The sequence below is a fragment of the Siphateles boraxobius genome, unplaced genomic scaffold (assembly GCF_051911475.1).
Source record: "Siphateles boraxobius isolate OS27281-9 unplaced genomic scaffold, OSU_SipBor_1 22, whole genome shotgun sequence".
NCBI classification, from domain to species: Eukaryota; Metazoa; Chordata; class Actinopteri; order Cypriniformes; family Leuciscidae; genus Siphateles; species Siphateles boraxobius.
This window is the reverse complement of record NW_027508833.1, coordinates 16,310,823-16,332,500: the sequence shown is the minus strand read 5'-3', so window position 1 is coordinate 16,332,500 and position 21,678 is coordinate 16,310,823. Positions and strand designations below refer to the sequence as shown.

Here is a 21,678-nt window from a genome sequence, read left to right as displayed (position 1 = left end):
AAGATTAGTTAGAAAGAAAGAAAGAAAGAAAGAAGAAAGATTAGTAAGAAAGAAAGAAAGAAAGAAAGAAAGAAGAAAGATTAGTTAGAAAGAAAGAAAGAAAGAAAGAAGAAAGATTAGTTAGAAAGAAAGAAAGAAAGAAAGAAAGAAAGAAGAAAGATTAGTTAGAAAGAAAGAAGAAAGATTAGTTAGAAAGAAAGAAAGATTAGTTAGAAAGAAAGAAAGAAGAAAGATTAGTTAGAAAGAAAGAAGAAAGATTAGTTAGAAAGAAAGAAAGAAAGAAAGAAAGAAAAAAGAAAGATTAGTTAGAAAGAAAGAAAGAAAGAAGAAAGATTAGTTAGAAAGAAAGAAAGAAAGAAAGAAAGAAGAAAGATTAGTAAGAAAGAAAGAAAGAAAGAAAGAAGAAAGATTAGTAAGAAAGAAAGAAAGAAAGAAAGAAAGAAGAAAGATTAGTTAGAAAGAAAGAAAGAAAGAAAGAAAGAAGAAAGATTAGTTAGAAAGAAAGAAGAAAGATTAGTTAGAAAGAAAGAAAGATTAGTTAGAAAGAAAGAAAGAAGAAAGATTAGTTAGAAAGAAAGAAGAAAGATTAGTTAGAAAGAAAGAAAGAAAGAAAGAAAGATTAGTTAGAAAGAAAGAAAGAAGAAATATCAGTTAGAAAGAAAGAAAGAAAGAAATATTAGTTAGAAAGAAAGAAAGAAAGAAAGAAAGAAGAAAGATTAGTTAGAAAGAAAGAAGAAAGATTAGCTAGAAAGAAAGAAAGAAAGAAGAAAGATTAGTTAGAAAGAAAGAAAGAAAGAATTAGTTAGAAAGAAAGATTAGTTAGAAAGAAAGAAAGAAGAAAGATTAGTTAGAAAGAAAGAAAGAAAGAAAGAAAGAAAGAAAGAAGAAAGATTAGTTAGAAAGAAAGAAAGAAAGAAAGAAATAAGAAAGATTAGTTAGAAAGAAAGAAAGAAAGAAGAAAGATTAGTTAGAAAGAAAGAAAGAAAAAGCTAGAAAGAAAGAAAGAAAGAAGAAAGATTAGTTAGAAAGAAAGAAAGAAAGAAAGAAAGAAAGAAAAAAGAAAGATTAGTTAGAAAGAAAGAAAGAAGAAAGATTAGTTAGAAAGAAAGAAAGAAAGAAAGAAAGAAGAAAGATTAGTAAGAAAGAAAGAAAGAAAGAAAGAAGAAAGATTAGTAAGAAAGAAAGAAAGAAAGAAAGAAAGAAGAAAGATTAGTAAGAAAGAAAGAAAGAAAGAAAGAAAGAAGAAAGATTAGTTAGAAAGAAAGAAAGAAAGAAAGAAGAAAGATTAGTTAGAAAGAAAGAAGAAAGAAAGAAAGAAGAAAGATTAGTTAGAAAGAAAGAAGAAAGAAAGAAAGAAGAAAGATTAGTTAGAAAGAAAGAAAGAAGAAAGATTAGTTAGAAAGAAAGAAGAAAGATTAGTTAGAAAGAAAGAAAGAAAGAAAGAAGAAAGATTAGTAAGAAAGAAAGAAAGAAAGAAAGAAAGAAGAAAGATTAGTTAGAAAGAAAGAAAGAAAGAAAGAAGAAAGATTAGTTAGAAAGAAAGAAAGAAAGAAAGAAAGAAGAAAGATTAGTTAGAAAGAAAGAAGAAAGATTAGTTAGAAAGAAAGAAAGATTAGTTAGAAAGAAAGAAAGAAGAAAGATTAGTTAGAAAGAAAGAAGAAAGATTAGTTAGAAAGAAAGAAAAAGAAAGAAAGAAAAAAGAAAGATTAGTTAGAAAGAAAGAAAGAAAGAAGAAAGATTAGTTAGAAAGAAAGAAAGAAAGAAAGAAAGAAGAAAGATTAGTAAGAAAGAAAGAAAGAAAGAAAGAAGAAAGATTAGTAAGAAAGAAAGAAAGAAAGAAAGAAAGAAGAAAGATTAGTTAGAAAGAAAGAAAGAAAGAAAGAAAGAAAGAAGAAAGATTAGTTAGAAAGAAAGAAGAAAGATTAGTTAGAAAGAAAGAAAGATTAGTTAGAAAGAAAGAAAGAAGAAAGATTAGTTAGAAAGAAAGAAGAAAGATTAGTTAGAAAGAAAGAAAGAAAGAAAGAAAGATTAGTTAGAAAGAAAGAAAGAAGAAATATCAGTTAGAAAGAAAGAAAGAAAGAAATATTAGTTAGAAAGAAAGAAAGAAAGAAGAAAGATTAGTTAGAAAGAAAGAAGAAAGATTAGCTAGAAAGAAAGAAAGAAAGAAGAAAGATTAGTTAGAAAGAAAGAAAGAAAGAATTAGTTAGAAAGAAAGATTAGTTAGAAAGAAAGAAAGAAGAAAGATTAGTTAGAAAGAAAGAAAGAAAGAAAGAAAGAAAGAAAGAAGAAAGATTAGTTAGAAAGAAAGAAAGAAAGAAAGAAATAAGAAAGATTAGTTAGAAAGAAAGAAAGAAAGAAGAAAGATTAGTTAGAAAGAAAGAAAGAAAAAGCTAGAAAGAAAGAAAGAAAGAAGAAAGATTAGTTAGAAAGAAAGAAAGAAAGAAAGAAAGAAAGAAAGAAAAAAGAAAGATTAGTTAGAAAGAAAGAAAGAAGAAAGATTAGTTAGAAAGAAAGAAAGAAAGAAAGAAAGAAGAAAGATTAGTAAGAAAGAAAGAAAGAAAGAAAGAAGAAAGATTAGTAAGAAAGAAAGAAAGAAAGAAAGAAAGAAGAAAGATTAGTAAGAAAGAAAGAAAGAAAGAAAGAAAGAAGAAAGATTAGTTAGAAAGAAAGAAAGAAAGAAAGAAGAAAGATTAGTTAGAAAGAAAGAAGAAAGAAAGAAAGAAGAAAGATTAGTTAGAAAGAAAGAAGAAAGAAAGAAAGAAGAAAGATTAGTTAGAAAGAAAGAAAGAAGAAAGATTAGTTAGAAAGAAAGAAGAAAGATTAGTTAGAAAGAAAGAAAGAAAGAAAGAAGAAAGATTAGTAAGAAAGAAAGAAAGAAAGAAAGAAAGAAGAAAGATTAGTTAGAAAGAAAGAAAGAAAGAAAGAAGAAAGATTAGTTAGAAAGAAAGAAAGAAAGAAAGAAAGAAGAAAGATTAGTTAGAAAGAAAGAAGAAAGATTAGTTAGAAAGAAAGAAAGATTAGTTAGAAAGAAAGAAAGAAGAAAGATTAGTTAGAAAGAAAGAAGAAAGATTAGTTAGAAAGAAAGAAAAAGAAAGAAAGAAAAAAGAAAGATTAGTTAGAAAGAAAGAAAGAAAGAAGAAAGATTAGTTAGAAAGAAAGAAAGAAAGAAAGAAAGAAGAAAGATTAGTAAGAAAGAAAGAAAGAAAGAAAGAAGAAAGATTAGTAAGAAAGAAAGAAAGAAAGAAAGAAAGAAGAAAGATTAGTTAGAAAGAAAGAAAGAAAGAAAGAAAGAAGAAAGATTAGTTAGAAAGAAAGAAGAAAGATTAGTTAGAAAGAAAGAAAGATTAGTTAGAAAGAAAGAAAGAAGAAAGATTAGTTAGAAAGAAAGAAGAAAGATTAGTTAGAAAGAAAGAAAGAAAGAAAGAAAGATTAGTTAGAAAGAAAGAAAGAAGAAATATCAGTTAGAAAGAAAGAAAGAAAGAAATATTAGTTAGAAAGAAAGAAAGAAAGAAAGAAGAAAGATTAGTTAGAAAGAAAGAAGAAAGATTAGCTAGAAAGAAAGAAAGAAAGAAGAAAGATTAGTTAGAAAGAAAGAAAGAAAGAATTAGTTAGAAAGAAAGATTAGTTAGAAAGAAAGAAAGAAGAAAGATTAGTTAGAAAGAAAGAAAGAAAGAAAGAAAGAAAGAAAGAAGAAAGATTAGTTAGAAAGAAAGAAAGAAAGAAAGAAATAAGAAAGATTAGTTAGAAAGAAAGAAAGAAAGAAGAAAGATTAGTTAGAAAGAAAGAAGAAAGATTAGCTAGAAAGAAAGAAAGAAAGAAGAAAGATTAGTTAGAAAGAAAGAAAGAAAGATTAGTTAGAAAGAAAGAAAGAAAGAAAGAAAGAAGAAAGATTAGTTAGAAAGAAAGAAAGAAAGAATTAGTTAGAAAGAAAGATTAGTTAGAAAGAAAGAAAGAAAGAAGAAAGATTAGTTAGAAAGAAAGAAAGAAAGAAAGAAAGAAAGAAAGAAGAAAGATTAGTTAGAAAGAAAGAAAGAAAGAATTAGTTAGAAAGAAAGATTAGTTAGAAAGAAAGAAAGAAAGAAAGAAGAAAGATTAGTTAGAAAGAAAGAAAGAAAGAATTAGTTAGAAAGAAAGATTAGTTAGAAAGAAAGAAAGAAAGAAAGAAGAAAGATTAGTTAGAAAGAAAGAAAGAAATAATTAGTTAGAAAGATTAGTAAGAAAGAAAGAAAGAAAGAAAGAAAGAAGAAAGATTAGTTAGAAAGAAAGAAAGAAAGAAAGAAGAAAGATTAGTTAGAAAGAAAGAAAGAAAGAAAGAAAGAAGAAAGATTAGTTAGAAAGAAAGAAGAAAGATTAGTTAGAAAGAAAGAAAGATTAGTTAGAAAGAAAGAAAGAAGAAAGATTAGTTAGAAAGAAAGAAGAAAGATTAGTTAGAAAGAAAGAAAGAAAGAAAGAAAGAAAAAAGAAAGATTAGTTAGAAAGAAAGAAAGAAAGAAGAAAGATTAGTTAGAAAGAAAGAAAGAAAGAAAGAAAGAAGAAAGATTAGTAAGAAAGAAAGAAAGAAAGAAAGAAGAAAGATTAGTTAGAAAGAAAGAAAGAAAGAAGAAAGATTAGTTAGAAAGAAAGAAAGAAAGAAAGAATTAGTTAGAAAGAAAGAATAGTTAGAAAGAAAGAAAGAAGAAAGATTAGTTAGAAAGAAAGAAAGAAAGAAGAAAGATTAGTTAGAAAGAAAGAAAGAAAGATTAGTTAGAAAGAAAGAAAGAAAGATTAGTTAGAAAGAAAGAAAGAAAGATTAGTTAGAAAGAAAGAAAGAAGAAATATTAGTTAGAAAGAAAGAAGAAATATTAGTTAGAAAGAAAGAAAGAAAGAAAGAAAGAAAGAAAGAAGAAATATTAGTTAGAAAGAAAGAAAGAAAGAAAGAAAGAAGAAATGTTAGTTAGAAAGAAAGAAAGAAAGAAAGAGAAAGAAAGAAAGAAAGAAAGAAGAAAGATTAGTTAGAAAGAAAGAAAGAAAGAATTAGTTAGAAAGAAAGATTAGTTAGAAAGAAAGAAAGAAAGAAAGAAAGAAAGAAGAAAGAATAGTTAGAAAGAAAGAAAGAAGAAAGATTAGTTAGAAAGAAAGAAAGAAAAAGAAAGAAAGAAAGAAAGAAAGAAAGAAGAAAGATTAGTTAGAAAGAAAGAAAGAAAGAAAGAAAGAAGAAAGATTAGTTAGAAAGAAAGAAGAAAGATTAGTTAGAAAGAAAGAAGAAAGATTAGTTAGAAAGAAAGAAAGAAAGAAAGAAGAAAGATTAGTTAGAAAGAAAGAAAGAAGAAAGATTAGTTAGAAAGAAAGAAAGAAAGAAAGATTAGTTAGAAAGAAAGAAAGAAAGAAAGAAGAAAGATTAGTTAGAAAGAAAGAAAGAAAGAAGAAAGAAGAAAGATTAGTTAGAAAGAAAGAAAGAAAAAGAAAAAGGAAGAAAGAAAGAAAGAAAGAAAGAAGAAAGATTAGTTAGAAAGAAAGAAAGAAAGAAGAAAGATTAGTTAGAAAGAAAGAAAGAAAGAAAGAATTAGTTAGAAAGAAAGAATAGTTAGAAAGAAAGAAAGAAGAAAGATTAGTTAGAAAGAAAGAAAGAAAGAAGAAAGATTAGTTAGAAAGAAAGAAAGAAAAAGAAAGAAAGAAAGAAAGAAAGAAGAAAGATTAGTTAAAAAGAAAGAAAGAAAGAAAGAAAGAAGAAAGATTAGTTAGAAAGAAAGAAGAAAGATTAGTTAGAAAGAAAGAAAGAAGAAAGATTAGTTAGAAAGAAAGAAGAAAGATTAGTTAGAAAGAAAGAAAGAAAGAAAGAAAGAAGAAAGATTATTTAGAAAGAAAGAAGAAAGATTAGTTAGAAAGAAAGAAGAAAGATTAGTTAGAAAGAAAGAAAGAAAGAAAGAAAGAAAGAAAGAAAGAAAGAAGAAAGATTAGTTAGAAAGAAAGAAAGAAAGATTAGTTAGAAAGAAAGAAAGAAAGAAGAAAGATTAGTTAGAAAGAAAGAAAGAAAGAAGAAAGATTAGTTAGAAAGAAAGAAAGAAAGAAAGAAAGAAAGAAAGAAAAAAGAAAGATTAGTTAGAAAGAAAGAAAGAAAGAAAGATTAGTAAGAAAGAAAGAAAGAAAGAAAGAAGAAAGATTAGTTAAAAAGAAAGAAAGAAAGAAAGAAGAAAGATTAGTTAGAAAGAAAGATTAGTTAGAAATAAAGAAGAAAGATTAGTTAGAAAGAAAGAAGAAAGATTAGTTAGAAAGAAAGAAAGAAAGAAAGAAAGAAAGATTAGTTAGAAAGAAAGAAAGATTAGTTAGAAAGAAAGAAAGAAAGAAGAAAGATTAGTTAGAAAGAAAGAAAGAAAGAAAGAAAGAAAGAAGAAAGATTAGTTAGAAAGAAAGAAAGAAAGAAAGAAAGAAAGATTAGTTAGAAAGAAAGAAAGAAAGATTAGTTAGAAAGAAAGAAAGAAGAAATATTAGTTAGAAAGAAAGAAGAAATATTAGTTAGAAAGAAAGAAAGATTAGTTAGAAAGAAAGAAGAAAGATTAGTTAGAAAGAAGAAATATTAGTTAGAAAGAAAGAAAGAAGAAATATTAGTTAGAAAGAAAGAAAGAAAGAAAAAAGAAAGATTAGTTAGAAAGAAAGAAAGAAAGAAGAAAGATTAGTTAGAAAGAAAGAAAGAAGAAAGATTAGTAAGAAAGAAAGAAAGAAAGAAAGAAAGAAGAAAGATTAGTTAGAAAGAAAGAAAGAAAGAAAGAAAGAAAGAAAGAAAGAAAGAAAGAAAGAAAGAAGAAAGATTAGTTAGAAAGAAAGAAGAAAGATTAGTTAGAAAGAAAGAAAGAAAGAAAGAAAGAAAGATTAGTTAGAAAGAAAGAAAGAAAGAAAGAAAGAAAGAAGAAAGATTAGTTAGAAAGAAAGAAAGAAAGAAAAAGAAAGAAAGAAAGAAAGAAAGAAAGAAAGAAAGAAAGAAGAAAGATTAGTTAGAAAGAAAGAAAGAAAGAAAGAAAGAAAGAAAGAAAGAAAGAAAAAAGAAAGATTAGAAAGAAAGAAAGAAAGAAAGAAAGATTAGAAAGAAAGAAAGAAAGAAAGAAAGAAAGAAAGAAGAAAGATTAGTTAAAAAGAAAGAAAGAAAGAAGAAAGATTAGTTAGAAAGAAAGATTAGTTAGAAATAAAGAAGAAAGATTAGTTAGAAAGAAAGAAGAAAGATTAGTTAGAAAGAAAGAAAGAAAGAAAGAAAGAAAGATTAGTTAGAAAGAAAGAAAGATTAGTTAGAAAGAAAGAAAGAAAGAAGAAAGATTAGTTAGAAAGAAAGAAAGAAAGAAAGAAAGAAGAAAGATTAGTTAGAAAGAAAGAAAGAAAGAAAGAAAGAAAGATTAGTTAGAAAGAAAGAAAGAAAGATTAGTTAGAAAGAAAGAAAGAAGAAATATTAGTTAGAAAGAAAGAAGAAATATTAGTTAGAAAGAAAGAAAGATTAGTTAGAAAGAAAGAAGAAAGATTAGTTAGAAAGAAGAAATATTAGTTAGAAAGAAAGAAAGAAGAAATATTAGTTAGAAAGAAAGAAAGAAAGAAAGAAAGAAAGAAAAAAGAAAGATTAGTTAGAAAGAAAGAAAGAAAGAAGAAAGATTAGTTAGAAAGAAAGAAAGAAGAAAGATTAGTAAGAAAGAAAGAAAGAAAGAAAGAAAGAAGAAAGATTAGTTAGAAAGAAAGAAAGAAAGAAAGAAAGAAAGAAAGAAAGAAGAAAGATTAGTTAGAAAGAAAGAAGAAAGATTAGTTAGAAAGAAAGAAGAAAGATTAGTTAGAAAGAAAGAAAGAAAGAAAGAAAGATTAGTTAGAAAGAAAGAAAGAAAGAAGAAAGATTAGTTAGAAAGAAAGAAAGAAAGAAGAAAGATTAGTTAGAAAGAAAGAAAGAAAGAAGAAAGATTAGTTAGAAAGAAAGAAAGAAAAAGAAAGAAAGAAAGAAAGAAAGAAAGATTAGTTAGAAAGAAAGAAGAAAGATTAGTTAGAAAGAAGAAATATTAGTTAGAAAGAAAGAAAGAAGAAATATTAGTTAGAAAGAAAGAAAGAAAGAAAAAAGAAAGATTAGTTAGAAAGAAAGAAAGAAAGAAGAAAGATTAGTTAGAAAGAAAGAAAGAAGAAAGAAAGAAAGAAAGAAAGAAGAAAGATTAGTTAGAAAGAAAGAAAGAAAGAAAGAAAGAAAGAAAGAAGAAAGATTAGTTAGAAAGAAAGAAGAAAGATTAGTTAGAAAGAAAGAAGAAAGATTAGTTAGAAAGAAAGAAAGAAAGAAAGATTAGTTAGAAAGAAAGAAAGAAAGAAGAAAGAATAGTTAGAAAGAAAGAAAGAAGAAAGATTAGTTAGAAAGAAAGAAAGAAAGAAGAAAGATTAGTTAGAAAGAAAGAAAGAAAAAGAAAGAAAGAAAGAAAGAAAGAAAGAAGAAAGATTAGTTAGAAAGAAAGAAAGAAAGAAAGAAAGAAGAAAGATTAGTTAGAAAGAAAGAAGAAAGATTAGTTAGAAAGAAAGAAGAAAGATTAGTTAGAAAGAAAGAAAGAAAGAAAGAAGAAAGATTAGTTAGAAAGAAAGAAAGAAGAAAGATTAGTTAGAAAGAAAGAAAGAAAGAAAGATTAGTTAGAAAGAAAGAAAGAAAGAAGAAAGATTAGTTAGAAAGAAAGAAAGAAAGAAGAAAGAAAGAAAGAAGAAAGATTAGTTAGAAAGAAAGAAAGAAAAAGAAAGAAAGAAAAAGAAAGAAAGGAAGAAAGAAAGAAAGAAAGAAGAAAGATTAGTTAGAAAGAAAGAAAGAAAGAAGAAAGATTAGTTAGAAAGAAAGAAAGAAAGAATTAGTTAGAAAGAAAGATTAGTTAGAAAGAAAGAAAGAAAGAAAGAAAGAAGAAAGAATAGTTAGAAAGAAAGAAAGAAGAAAGATTAGTTAGAAAGAAAGAAAGAAAGAAGAAAGATTAGTTAGAAAGAAAGAAAGAAAAAGAAAGAAAGAAAGAAAGAAAGAAGAAAGATTAGTTAGAAAGAAAGAAAGAAAGAAAGAAGAAAGATTAGTTAGAAAGAAAGAAAGATTAGTTAGAAAGAAAGAAAGAAAGAAAGAAAGAAAGAAGAAAGATTAGTTAGAAAGAAAGAAGAAAGATTAGTTAGAAAGAAAGAAGAAAGATTAGTTAGAAAGAAAGAAAGAAAGAAAGAAAGAAAGAAAGAAAGAAAGAAAGAAAGAAAGAAAGAAGAAAGATTAGTTAGAAAGAAAGAAAGAAAGAAAGAAAGAAGAAAGATTATTTAGAAAGAAAGAAGAAAGATTAGTTAGAAAGAAAGAAGAAAGATTAGTTAGAAAGAAAGAAAGAAAGAAAGAAAGAAAGAAAGAAAGAAGAAAGATTAGTTAGAAAGAAAGAAAGAAGAAAGATTAGTTAGAAAGAAAGAAAGAAAGATTAGTTAGAAAGAAAGAAAGAAAGAAGAAAGATTAGTTAGAAAGAAAGAAAGAAAGAAGAAAGATTAATTAGAAAGAAAGAAAGAAAAAGAAAGAAAGAAAGAAAGAAAGAAAGGAAGAAAGAAAGAAAGAAAGAAAGAAAGAAGAAAGATTAGTTAGAAAGAAAGAAAGAAAGAAAGAAGAAAGATTAGTTAGAAAGAAAGAAAGAATTAGTTAGAAAGAAAGATTAGTTAGAAAGAAAGAAAGAAAGAAAGAAAGAAAGAAAGAAAGAAAGAAGAAAGAATAGTTAGAAAGAAAGAAAGAAGAGAGATTAGTAAGAAAGAAAGAAAGAAGAAAGATTAGTTAGAAAGAAAGAAAAAGAAAGAAAGAAAGAAAGAAAGAAAGAAAGAAAGAAAGAAAGAAAGAAGAAAGATTAGTTAGAAAGAAAGAAAGAAAGAAAGAAAGAAGAAAGAATAGTTAGAAAGAAAGAAAGAAGAAAGATTAGTTAGAAAGAAAGAAAGAAAGAAGAAAGATTAGTTAGAAAGAAAGAAAGAAAAAGAAAGAAAGAAAGAAAGAAAGAAGAAAGATTATTTAGAAAGAAAGAAAGAAAGAAAGAAAGAAAGAAAGAAAGAAAGAAGAAAGATTAGTTAGAAAGAAAGAAGAAAGATTAGTTAGAAAGAAAGAAGAAAGATTAGTTAGAAAGAAAGAAAGAAAGAAAGAAAGAAGAAAGATTAGTTAGAAAGAAAGAAAGAAGAAAGATTAGTTAGAAAGAAAGAAAGAAAGATTAGTTAGAAAGAAAGAAAGAAAGAAGAAAGATTAGTTAGAAAGAAAGAAAGAAAGAAAGAAAGAAGAAAGATTAGTTAGAAAGAAAGAAAGAAAGAAAGAAAGAAGAAAGATTAGTTAGAAAGAAAGAAAAAGAAAGAAAGAAAAAGAAAGAAAGAAAGAAAGAAAGAAAGAAAGAAAGAAAGAAAGAAAGAAGAAAGATTAGTTAGAAAGAAAGAAAGAAAGAAGAAAGATTAGTTAGAAAGAAAGAAAGAAAGAAAGAAAGAAAGGAGAAAGATTAGTTAGAAAGAAAGAAAGAAAGAAAGAAAGAAAGAAAGAAAGAAGAAAGATTAGTTAGAAAGAAAGAAAGAAAGAAGAAAGATTAGTTAGAAAGAAAGAAAGAAAGATTAGTTAGAAAGAAAGAAGAAAGATTAGTTAGAAAGAAAGAAGAAAGAATAGTTAGAAAGAAAGAAAGAAAGAAAGAAAGAAGAAAGATTAGTTAGAAAGAAAGAAAGAAAGAAAGAAGAAAGATTAGTTAGAAAGAAAGAAAAAGAAAGAAAGAAAGAAAGAAAGAAAGAAGAAAGATTAGTTAGAAAGAAAGAAAGAAAGAAGAAAGATTAGTTAGAAAGAAAGAAAGAAAGAAAGAAAGAAGAAAGATTAGTTAGAAAGAAAGAAAGAAAGAAAGAAAGAAAGAAAGAAAGAAGAAAGATTAGTTAGAAAGAAAGAAAGAAAGAAGAAAGATTAGTTAGAAAGAAAGAAAGAAAGAAGAAAGATTAGTTAGAAAGAAAGAAAGAAAGATTAGTTAGAAAGAAAGAAGAAAGATTAGTTAGAAAGAAAGAAGAAAGAATAGTTAGAAAGAAAGAAAGAAAGAAAGAAAGAAAGAAGAAAGATTAGTTAGAAAGAAAGAAAGAAAGAAAGAAGAAAGATTAGTTAGAAAGAAAGAAAGAAAAAGAAAGAAAGAAAGAAAGAAAGAAAGAAGAAAGATTAGTTAGAAAGAAAGAAAGAAAGAAAGAAAGAAAAAAGAAAGATTAGTTAGAAAGAAAGAAAGAAAGAAAGATTAGTAAGAAAGAAAGAAAGAAAGAAAGAAAGAAAGAAAGAAGAAAGATTAGTTAAAAAGAAAGAAAGAAAGAAAGAAAGAAGAAAGATTAGTTAGAAAGAAAGATTAGTTAGAAATAAAGAAGAAAGATTAGTTAGAAAGAAAGAAGAAAGATTAGTTAGAAAGAAAGAAAGAAAGAAAGAAAGAAAGATTAGTTAGAAAGAAAGAAAGATTAGTTAGAAAGAAAGAAAGAAAGAAGAAAGATTAGTTAGAAAGAAAGAAAGAAAGAAAGAAAGAAGAAAGATTAGTTAGAAAGAAAGAAAGAAAGAAAGAAAGATTAGTTAGAAAGAAAGAAAGAAAGATTAGTTAGAAAGAAAGAAAGAAGAAATATTAGTTAGAAAGAAAGAAGAAATATTAGTTAGAAAGAAAGAAAGATTAGTTAGAAAGAAAGAAGAAAGATTAGTTAGAAAGAAGAAATATTAGTTAGAAAGAAAGAAAGAAAGAAAGAAAGAAAAAAGAAAGATTAGTTAGAAAGAAAGAAAGAAAGAAGAAAGATTAGTTAGAAAGAAAGAAAGAAGAAAGATTAGTAAGAAAGAAAGAAAGAAAGAAAGAAAGAAAGAAGAAAGATTAGTTAGAAAGAAAGAAAGAAAGAAAGAAAGAAGAAAGATTAGTTAGAAAGAAAGAAGAAAGATTAGTTAGAAAGAAAGAAGAAAGATTAGTTAGAAAGAAAGAAAGAAAGAAAGATTAGTTAGAAAGAAAGAAAGAAGAAAGATTAGTTAGAAAGAAAGAAAGAAAGAAGAAAGATTAGTTAGAAAGAAAGAAAGAAAGAAGAAAGATTAGTTAGAAAGAAAGAAAGAAAGAAAGAAAGAAAGAAAGAAGAAAGATTAGTTAGAAAGAAAGAAAGATTAGTTAGAAAGAAAGAAAGATTAGTTAGAAAGAAAGAAGAAAGATTAGTTAGAAAGAAGAAATATTAGTTAGAAAGAAAGAAAGAAAGAAAGAAGAAAGATTAGTTAGAAAGAAAGAAAGAAAGAAGAAAGATTAGTTAGAAAGAAAGAAAGAAAGAAAGAAAGAAGAAAGATTAGTTAGAAAGAAAGAAAGATTAGTTAGAAAGAAAGAAAGATTAGTTAGAAAGAAAGAAGAAAGATTAGTTAGAAAGAAGAAATATTAGTTAGAAAGAAAGAAAGAAGAAATATTAGTAAGAAAGAAAGAAAGAAAGAAAGAAAGAAAGAAAGAAAGAAAGAAAGAAGAAAGATTAGTTAGAAAGAAAGAAAGAAAGAAGAAAGATTAGTTAGAAAGAAAGAAAGATAGATTAGTTAGTAAGAAAAAAAGAAAAAAGAAATATTAGTTAGAAAGAAAGAAAGACAGAAAGAAAGAAGAAAGATTAGTTAGAAAGAAAGAAGAAAGATTAGTTAGAAAGAAAGAAAGAAATAAAGAAAGAAAGAAGAAAGATTAGTTAGAAAGAAAGAAAGAAAGAAAGATAGATTAGTTAGTAAGAAAGAAAGATAGATTAGATAGATAGATAGATAGATTAGATAGATAGATAGATAGATAGATAGAAAGAGATAGATAGATGGATAGATAGATAGATAGATAGATAGATGGATAGATGGATAGATGGATAGATAGATAGAAAGAGATGGATAGATGGATAGATAGATAGATAGATAGATAGATAGATAGATAGATAGATAGATAGATAGATAGATAGATAGATAGATAGATAGATAGATAGATAGATAGATAGATAAGTTCATTAGTACATATAGAATGGTAGTTTAATTGAGTCTTGGGCTTCAGGGAGTTTAGATTTGAGTTTTTGTGTTGTACACTGCTGGGCCACCGTAGCCTTGGCTCAATTTGAACTGTTGCAATGAAAGTCAATGGGATTTTTATGATTTTTAATATTAATTTTTAAGAAATCTGAAAGTCAAATCAGTCTGAAAAGATATAGCACACTAAGTCAGAACAGTCTGAAGGTCTGACCCGAGTTTGGAGTTTGTAGAGTTAAAGCTCTAGGAGGAGTAGCAGTCAGAAAATTTTGGTTAAGAAAAAGAAGAAGAAAAAGAATAACTAGAAAAAGTTTGTCGAGACAAACTTTAAGTTGGCTTGTGAAAGTTTGGACCAGAAAGTTTAAAGAAGTTTAAAGTAGTTTGAAGTTTAAATTAGTTTGAATTTTAAAGTAGTTTGACGTTTTGACCAGAAAGTTTGAAGAAGTTTAAAGTAGTTTGAAGTTTAAATTAGTTTGAATTTTAAAGTAGTTTGAAGTTTAAATTATTTTAAAGTTTAAATTAGTTTAAAGTTTAAAATAGTTTAAAGTAGTTTAACTTAGTTTAAAGTTGTAAATAGTTTAAAGTTTAAAGTAGTTTAAAGTAATTTAAGGTTGCTAGGGTGTTTCTAGTGGGCTGCCAAGGTGTTCTGGTGGTTGCTGGGTGGTTGGTAAGGCATTTTGGGTGGTTGCTAGGGTGTTCTAGGTCGTTGCTAGGCAGTTGCTAGGGTGTTGTAAGGTATTTTGGGTGGTTGCTATGGTGTTGCTATGGTGTTCTAGAGTATTTTGCTTGGTTGCTAGGGTGTTGCTAGGGTGTTTTAAGGTATTTTAGGTGGTTGCTAAGGCATTCTGAGAGGTTGCTAGGCAGTTGCTAGGGTGTTCCTAGTGTGCTTGAGGCTATTTTGGGTGGTTGTTAGGGTGTTGCTAGGGTGTTTAAAGGTATTTTGGGTGGTTGCTAGGGTGTTCTGGGTGGTTGCTATGGTGTTGCTAGGGTGTTCTAGGCTATTTTGGGTGGTTGCTATGGTGTTGCTAGGGTGTTTTGAGGTATTTTGGTTGGTTGCTAGGGTGTTCTGGGTGGTTGCCAGGCAGTTGCTAGGGTGTTCTGGGTGGTTGCTATGGTGTTGCTAGGGTGTTTTAAGTTGTTCTGGGCAGTTGCTAGGCAGTTGCTAGGGTGTTCTGGGTAGTTGCTAGGCGGTTGCTAGGGTGTTCTAGATGGTTGCTTGGGTGTTCTATGGTGTTCTTGGTGGTTGCTATGGTGTTGCTATGGTGTTTTAGGCTATTTTGGGTGGTTGCTATGGTGTTGCTAGGGTGTTTTAAGGTATTTTGGGTGGTTGCTAGGCAGTTGCTAGGGTGTTTTGGGTGGTTGCTATGGTGTTGCTAGGGTGTTCTATGGTAGTTTGTGTGGTTGCTATGGTGTTGTAAGGTATTTTGGGTGGTTGCTAGGCAGTTGCTAGGGTGTTCTGGATGGTTGCTAGGGTGTTCTGTGTGGTTGCTAGGCGATTGCTAGGAGGTTCTGGGTGGTTGCTATGGTGTTGCTAGGGTGTTTTAATGTGTTCTGGGTGGTTGCTAGGGTGTTTTGGGTGGTTGCTAGGCAGTTGCTAGGGTGTTCTGGGTGGTTACTATGGTGTTGCTAGGGTGTTGTAAGGTATTTTGGGTGGTTGCTAGGGTGTTCTGGGTGGTTGCTATGGTGAACTATTTATGAATTTAAAAGTTCATAAGTGTATGAATTTAGGAAAATTCACAATTGTATAAATTCATGAGTTCATAAGTTCAAATTCATGAAAAAGATTAGTTAGAAAGAAAGAAAGAATAGTTAGAAAGTATGAAAGATTAATTAGAAAGAAATAAAGATTAGTTAGAAAGAATGAAAGATAGAGAGGTTAGAAAGAAAGATTAGGTAGAAAGAAAGAAAGAAAGAAAGAAAGAAAGAAAGAAAGAAAGAAGAAAGATTAGTTAGAAAGAAAGAAAGAAAGAAAGAAGAAAGATTAGTTAGAAAGAAAGAAAGAAAGAAAGAAATAAGAAAGATTAGTTAGAAAGAAAGAAAGAAAGAAAGAAGAAAGATTAGTTAGAAAGAAAGAAGAAAGATTAGCTAGAAAGAAAGAAAGAAAGAAGAAAGATTAGTTAGAAAGAAAGAAAGAAAGAAAGAGTAGTTAGAAAGAAAGAAAGAAAGAAAGAAGAAAGATTAGTTAGAAAGAAAGAAAGAAAGAATTAGTTAGAAAGAAAGATTAGTTAGAAAGAAAGAAAGAAGAAAGAAAGAAGAACGATTAGTTAGAAAGAAAGAAGAAAGATTAGCTAGAAAGAAAGAAAGAAATAAGAAAGATTAGTTAGAAAGAAAGAAAGAAAGATTAGTTAGAAAGAAAGAAAGAAAGAAAGAAGAAAGAAAGATTAGTTAGAAAGAAAGAAAGAATTAGTTAGAAAGAAAGATTAGTTAGAAAGAAAGAAAGAAAGAAGAAAGATTAGTTAGAAAGAAAGAAAGAAAGAAAGAAGAAAGATTAGTTAGAAAGAAAGAAAGAAAAAGAAAGAAAGAAAGAAAGATTAGTTAGAAAGAAAGAAGAAAGATTAGCTAGAAAGAAAGAAAGAAATAAGAAAGATTAGTTAGAAAGAAAGAAAGAAAGATTAGTTAGAAAGAAAGAAAGAAAGAAAGAAAGATTAGTTAGAAAGAAAGAAAGAATTAGTTAGAAAGAAAGATTAGTTAGAAAGAAAGAAAGAAAGAAGAAAGATTAGTTAGAAAGAAAGAAAGAAAGAAAGAAAGAAGAAAGATTAGTTAGAAAGAAAGAAAGAAAAAGAAAGAAAGAAAGAAAGATGAGTTAGAAAGAAAGAAAGAAGAAAGATTAGTTAGAAAGAAAGAAAGAAGAAAGATTAGTTAGAAAGAAAGAAGAAAGATTAGCTAGAAAGAAAGAAAGAAGAAAGATTAGTTAGAAAGAAAGAAAGAAAGAATTAAATAAGAAAGAAAGATTAGTTAGAAAGAAAGAAAGAAAGAAAGAAAGAAAGAAAGAAAGAAAGAAAGAAAGAAGAAAGATTAGTTAGAAAGAAAGAAAGAAAGAAAGAAAGAAGAAAGATTAGTTAGAAAGAAAGAAAGAAAAAGAAAGAAAGAAAGAAAGATGAGTTAGAAAGAAAGAAAGAAGAAAGATTAGTTAGAAAGAAAGAAAGAAGAAAGATTAGTTAGAAAGAAAGAAGAAAGATTAGCTAGAAAGAAAGAAAGAAGAAAGATTAGTTAGAAAGAAAGAAAGAAAGAATTAAATAAGAAAGAAAGATTAGTTAGAAAGAAAGAAAGAAAGAAAGAAAGAAAGAAAGAAAGAAAGAAGAAAGATTAGTTAGAAAGAAAGAAAGAAAGAAAGAATTAGTTAGAAAGAAAGATTAGTTAGAAAGAAAGAAAGAAGAAAGATTAGTTAGAAAGAAAGAAAGATTAGTTAGAAAGAAAGAAAGATTAGTTAGAAAGAAAGAAGAAAGATTAGTTAGAAAGAAGAAATATTAGTTAGAAAGAAAGAAAGAAGAAATATTAGTTAGAAAGAAAGAAAGAAAGAAAGAAAGAAAGAAAGAAAGAAAGAAAGAAAAAAGAAAGATTAGTTAGAAAGAAAGAAAGAAAGAAGAAAGATTAGTTAGAAAGAAAGAAAGAAGAAAGATTAGTAAGAAAGAAAGAAAGAAAGAAAGAAAGAAAGAAGAAAGATTAGTTAGAAAGAAAGAAAGAAAGAAAGAAAGAAAGAAAGAAGAAAGATTAGTTAGAAAGAAAGAAGAAAGATTAGTTAGAAAGAAAGAAGAAAGATTAGTTAGAAAGAAAGAAAGAAAGAAAGAAAGATTAGTTAGAAAGAAAGAAAGATTAGTTAGAAAGAAAGAAAGAAAGAAGAAAGATTAGTTAGAAAGAAAGAAAGAAAGAAAGAAAGAAAGAAAGAAAGATTAGTTAGAAAGAAAGAAAGAAGAAAGATTAGTTAGAAAGAAAGAAAGAAAGAAAGAAGAAAGATTAGTTAGAAAGAAAGAAAGATTAGTTAGAAAGAAAGAAAGATTAGTTAGAAAGAAAGAAGAAAGATTAGTTAGAAAGAAGAAATATTAGTTAGAAAGAAAGAAAGAAGAAATATTAGTTAGAAAGAAAGAAAGAAAGAAAGAAGAAAGATTAGTTAGAAAGAAAGAAAGAAAGAAGAAAGATTAGTTAGAAAGAAAGAAAGATAGATTAGTTAGTAAGAAAAAAAGAAAAAAGAAATATTAGTTAGAAAGAAAGAAAGACAGAAAGAAAGAAGAAAGATTAGTTAGAAAGAAAGAAGAAAGATTAGTTAGAAAGAAAGAAAGAAAGAAAGAAGAAAGATTAGTTAGAAAGAAAGAAAGAAAGAAATAAAGAAAGAAGAAAGATTAGTTAGAAAGAAAGAAAGAAAGATAGATTAGTTAGTAAGAAAGAAAGATAGATTAGATAGAGAGATAGATAGAGAGATAGATAGAAAGAGATAGATAGATGGATAGATGGATAGATAGATAGATAGATAGATAAGTTCATTAGTACATATAGAATGGTAGTTTAATTGAGTCTTGGGCTTCAGGGAGTTTAGATTTGAGTTTTTGTGTTGTACACTGCTGGGCCACCGTAGCCTTGGCTCAATTTGAACTGTTGCAATGAAAGTCAATGGGATTTTTATGATTTTTAATATTAATTTTTAAGAAATCTGAAAGTCAAATCAGTCTGAAAAGATATAGCACACTAAGTCAGAACAGTCTGAAGGTCTGACCCGAGTTTGGAGTTTGTAGAGTTAAAGCTCTAGGAGGAGTAGCAGTCAGAAAATTTTGGTTAAGAAAAAGAAGAAGAAAAAGAATAATAATAAGTTTAAATAGGATTTCAGTAAGTTGGCTTTCACAAGCCAACTTAATAATAAGTTTAAATAGGATTTCAGTAAGTTGGCTTTCACAAGCCAACTTAATTACTACTATATATAGTATCATAATATTAGTAATAATAATAATTAAATAATATAAATAATAAAAACAAATTATTCTTTTCTCTTTTTTGGCAAGTATCTCTTCTTTTTTAACAGGATCAGCTTTGATCCTTTCCCAATAGCATGCTTTTTCCTTATTTGATAAAGGCATCTGCAAAAGTTAAATTCAGTCAAAATTATGTAATAATATACTCTGCACATTTCCTGTTAACAAATTTTTTTTGTATTTATTTATTCCAGATATGTACAAGTATGACCTACATACATTGCTGTCATTGGGTACAACCAGTAGGTCATTCAGTATAACCAAATTTTCGCTATTACCGAATTACATTTTTGGTAAAACCGTATGAGTCAAGTCAAGTCACCTTTATTTATATAGCGCTTTTACAATAAATTTTTTTTTTTTTATTGTAACAGAGATAACAGGAAAGTAATGTTGAAATAGTATTGTTAAATTCAAAATTAAATGTAAAAATGTCCCCAACTAAGCAAGCCAAAAGCCAATGGCGAATAAAGGCGAAAAAAAAGGCGACAGTGGCAAGGAACCAAAACTCCATCAGGTGACAGAATGGAGAAAAAAACCTCTGGAGAACCCAGGCTCAGTCGGGGGGCCAGTCCTCCTTTGGCCAACAAACGAACAGTGTATGATTATGATTTAGGCGGCATAATAGGTCAGAAGTCAGATTGGATCAGAACATTCACAATATTTATCCAGTTCATCTGGCAATATAGTATGACAATATTTTCAAACAATGCTACAGGCTGATATCTAGCTAGCTAGCTAGCTAGCTAGTTAGCTGACTAGCTAGCTAGCAAAAATACAATCAAACATTTTATATTTAGTACTTTATATTTTAAGCTTTTTAAAATATTACAAAATATTCCATGTTTTATAGCGGTTGTACCGAATTACCTGATATTTCGGGACATGCGTATAAGCAAGTGAAAAACTGGATTTTTCAAATATTTAAGAGTGAGTTACTTACTTTGCTTCATGACCATGGGGTCCTTTGCAGATGTCTGAATGATATCACATCCTGTCACATGATATTGACTGCATGACTTTATCCAAAATGGTGACTTTATATTGGTTACTCCGAATGACATTAATGAAATTCATTTTTCTGGAAATTCTTTCTCATAACAAAGCAATGACTTCTACACATAATTTTAATACCATTTTGCACTATGTTGATATATAATGTTATAAAATCATGCCAGAATAAAAACTATATACATTTATTACATTTTAAGATATTTTTATCACAAATGAAATGGCTGTATTGGCCTTCTAACGGTTAAATCCAATGACCTTTTGACACTTAAAAATCTTTAAAATACCTCTATATGTAGTAAAATATAATTAAAACCTTTTGGATTCAATAAAAGATATCAAGTTGTACTACCTTACATACTTTGGATGTCATATCTTTGTTTTTTATTATTATTAAGGCCTTTGGACAAAAAAATTACCCGTCACGTCATTGACCCATTTACATTTTAATAATGGAAAGTGATCACTCCAGGGCAATCTTTGTTGTGTTGCTGTTATCTGTGGGACACTCAGTGAGACAGATTGACAAGCTCAAAGTTCAAAACGCTTGCTCTGCCCTTGCTGTGATGTAAAAAGCGGCAATATGACTTATACACTTCGATTTACACAGTTATCTCAGGGAAAATATTCTTACCGTTGTCTACGAGCTGGCATCTTGCCAACAACAGAGTTTTGAGTTTGACATATCGTGTGGTTCTGTGTGATTTGGACTTCAAGTTACGCACACTTCCTGTTACGCCTCTCTCTTGCAGTCCGCAGACAGACCCATCTCGCTAGATGGCCCCAATGCAGTCAAATCGAAATCTGATTGGCTGATTAAATCTGACTGATTATCTGATTGGTTAAAACAACAGTTTCATTGCCATTCATTTAAGCTACAGGCGCCCGCACTATTGATTCTGAAGGCCTCAAGGCAGATTTCTTTAGCCATGGCAACACATGACTGAAATATAATTTGATAAAAGCTCTAACATAAACATACACTACTGGAAGCAGCGCAATCAAGAGAAAAGCTATGCAATTAAGAGAATGGACTATTGGGAATAATTTAATACTCAGCAGAGAAGGCCTTTCCGGCCCTGACAGCCCACCTCTGAGATGTGATATATATATATTAGTGCTGTCAAACGATTAAAATATTTAATCGCATTAATGTCATAGTTAACTCGTGATTAATCGCACATTTTTATCTATTCTAAATGTCTCTTGATTTCTTTTTGTTCATTTTTTTTTCTCATTTTAATGCTCTTATCAACATGAAAAAAGTGGATTGCTTGCTTTGTGCACATTTTTTTTATTGAAAACAACATAGGCAATACTGTGTTCAATTTCACACTAACATTCTCACTTGGAGCAAATAATTTCTTTGTAACACAATGTAACACTGTCCATCAATAAAAGGGTGAAAGAAATACTGACGAGGTACTGATATTGACGAGGGGGCGGAGAATTTGCATCAGCTGTGTGTGTGTGCTTGGCCATCATCAAGTGGTACTTCAGACTGGACGTGCTGCGATGATGATAGCTCAGTTCATAACGACAAAACACACAGATCACTTTGGTCTAGTCCAGGGGTAGGCAAGTTCGGTCCAAGAGAGCCGCTGTCCTGCAGAGTTTGGCTCCAACACTGTGAAAAACCTCACCTGCCTATAGCCTTAGTAATCCTGAAGACATTGATTAGCTGGTTCAGGTGTGTTTGATTAGGGTTGGAACTAAATTCTGCAGGACAGTGGCTCTCTAGGACCGAACTTGCCTACCCCTGGTCTAGTCAATGGAACCATTTGCCAACTTTTTAAAAGTAAACTTTCCATTCAGAATCTTATTGGCATCCATTTCGCCGTCTCGCGCTCGTCATCCACTCAAAACGTAACGTTAACCTATTTGGCCGGCTCGCAAGCCCAAACAAGTGTGTGTGCGCGTGCCTGTTGTTTTGTTTCCGGTCTAGCTAGATCCACTTGCGCTTTGGTCGACGAAGCAACAAAACGACCCCGCACGGCGCAAGCCCTTGAAATGAATGGGTTTCATATCGCAGCGCCGCGCATGCCGCGTCCTGTTGCAAAAGCATGTGAAAAAAAAAACTACAAAGTTTGCTAGACCTAAAAGACCGTTAATCTCGCGATAAAAAAATTAATCGCGTTAAAATGGTTTTGCGTTAACGCCGTTAATAACGCGTTTAACTGACAGCCCTAATATATATATATATATATATATATATATATATATACATATATATACACATATATACACTCACCTAAAGGATAATTAGGAACACCATACTAATACTGTGTCTGACCCCCTTTCGCCTTCAGAACTGCCTTAATTCTACGTGTTATTGATTCAACAAGGTGCTGAAAGCATTCTTTAGAAATGTTGGCCCATATTGATAGGATAGCATCTTGCAGTTGATGGAGATTTGTGGGATGAACATCCAGGGCACGAAGCTCCAGTTCCACCACATCCCAAAGATGCTCTATGGGGTAGGCTGATGCTCAGGTAGGCCGTGGCATTTAAACGATGCCCAATTGGCACTAAGGGGCCTAAAGTGTGCCAAGAAAACATCCCCCACACCATACACCACCACCACCAGCCTGCACAGTGGTAACAAGGCATGATGGATCCATGTTCTCATTCTGTTTACGCCAAATTCTGACTCTACCATCTGAATGTCTCAACAGAAATCGAGACTCTTCAGACCAGGCAACATTTTTCCAGTCTTCAACTGTCCAATTTTGGTGAGCTCTTGCAAATTGTAGCCTC

At 28.3% G+C, this 21,678-nt stretch overlaps 1 protein-coding gene and 1 long non-coding RNA gene across 2 annotated transcripts in view; one reads left to right on the top strand and one right to left on the bottom strand.

Annotated features, from left to right (window-relative positions):
• dusp23b (dual specificity phosphatase 23b) overlaps positions 1-19,577 on the bottom strand; it is a 26,878-nt gene extending 7,301 nt beyond the window's left edge. Inside the window, exon 1 of the mRNA XM_077238775.1 lies at positions 19,556-19,577. The gene's annotated coding sequence lies outside the window, so the exon portion shown is untranslated. The remainder of the gene's footprint in view (positions 1-19,555) is intronic.
• LOC143746742 (uncharacterized) overlaps positions 1-21,678 on the top strand; it is a 28,214-nt gene that overhangs the window by 4,514 nt on the left and 2,022 nt on the right. The gene's annotated exons all lie outside the window — the stretch shown is intronic.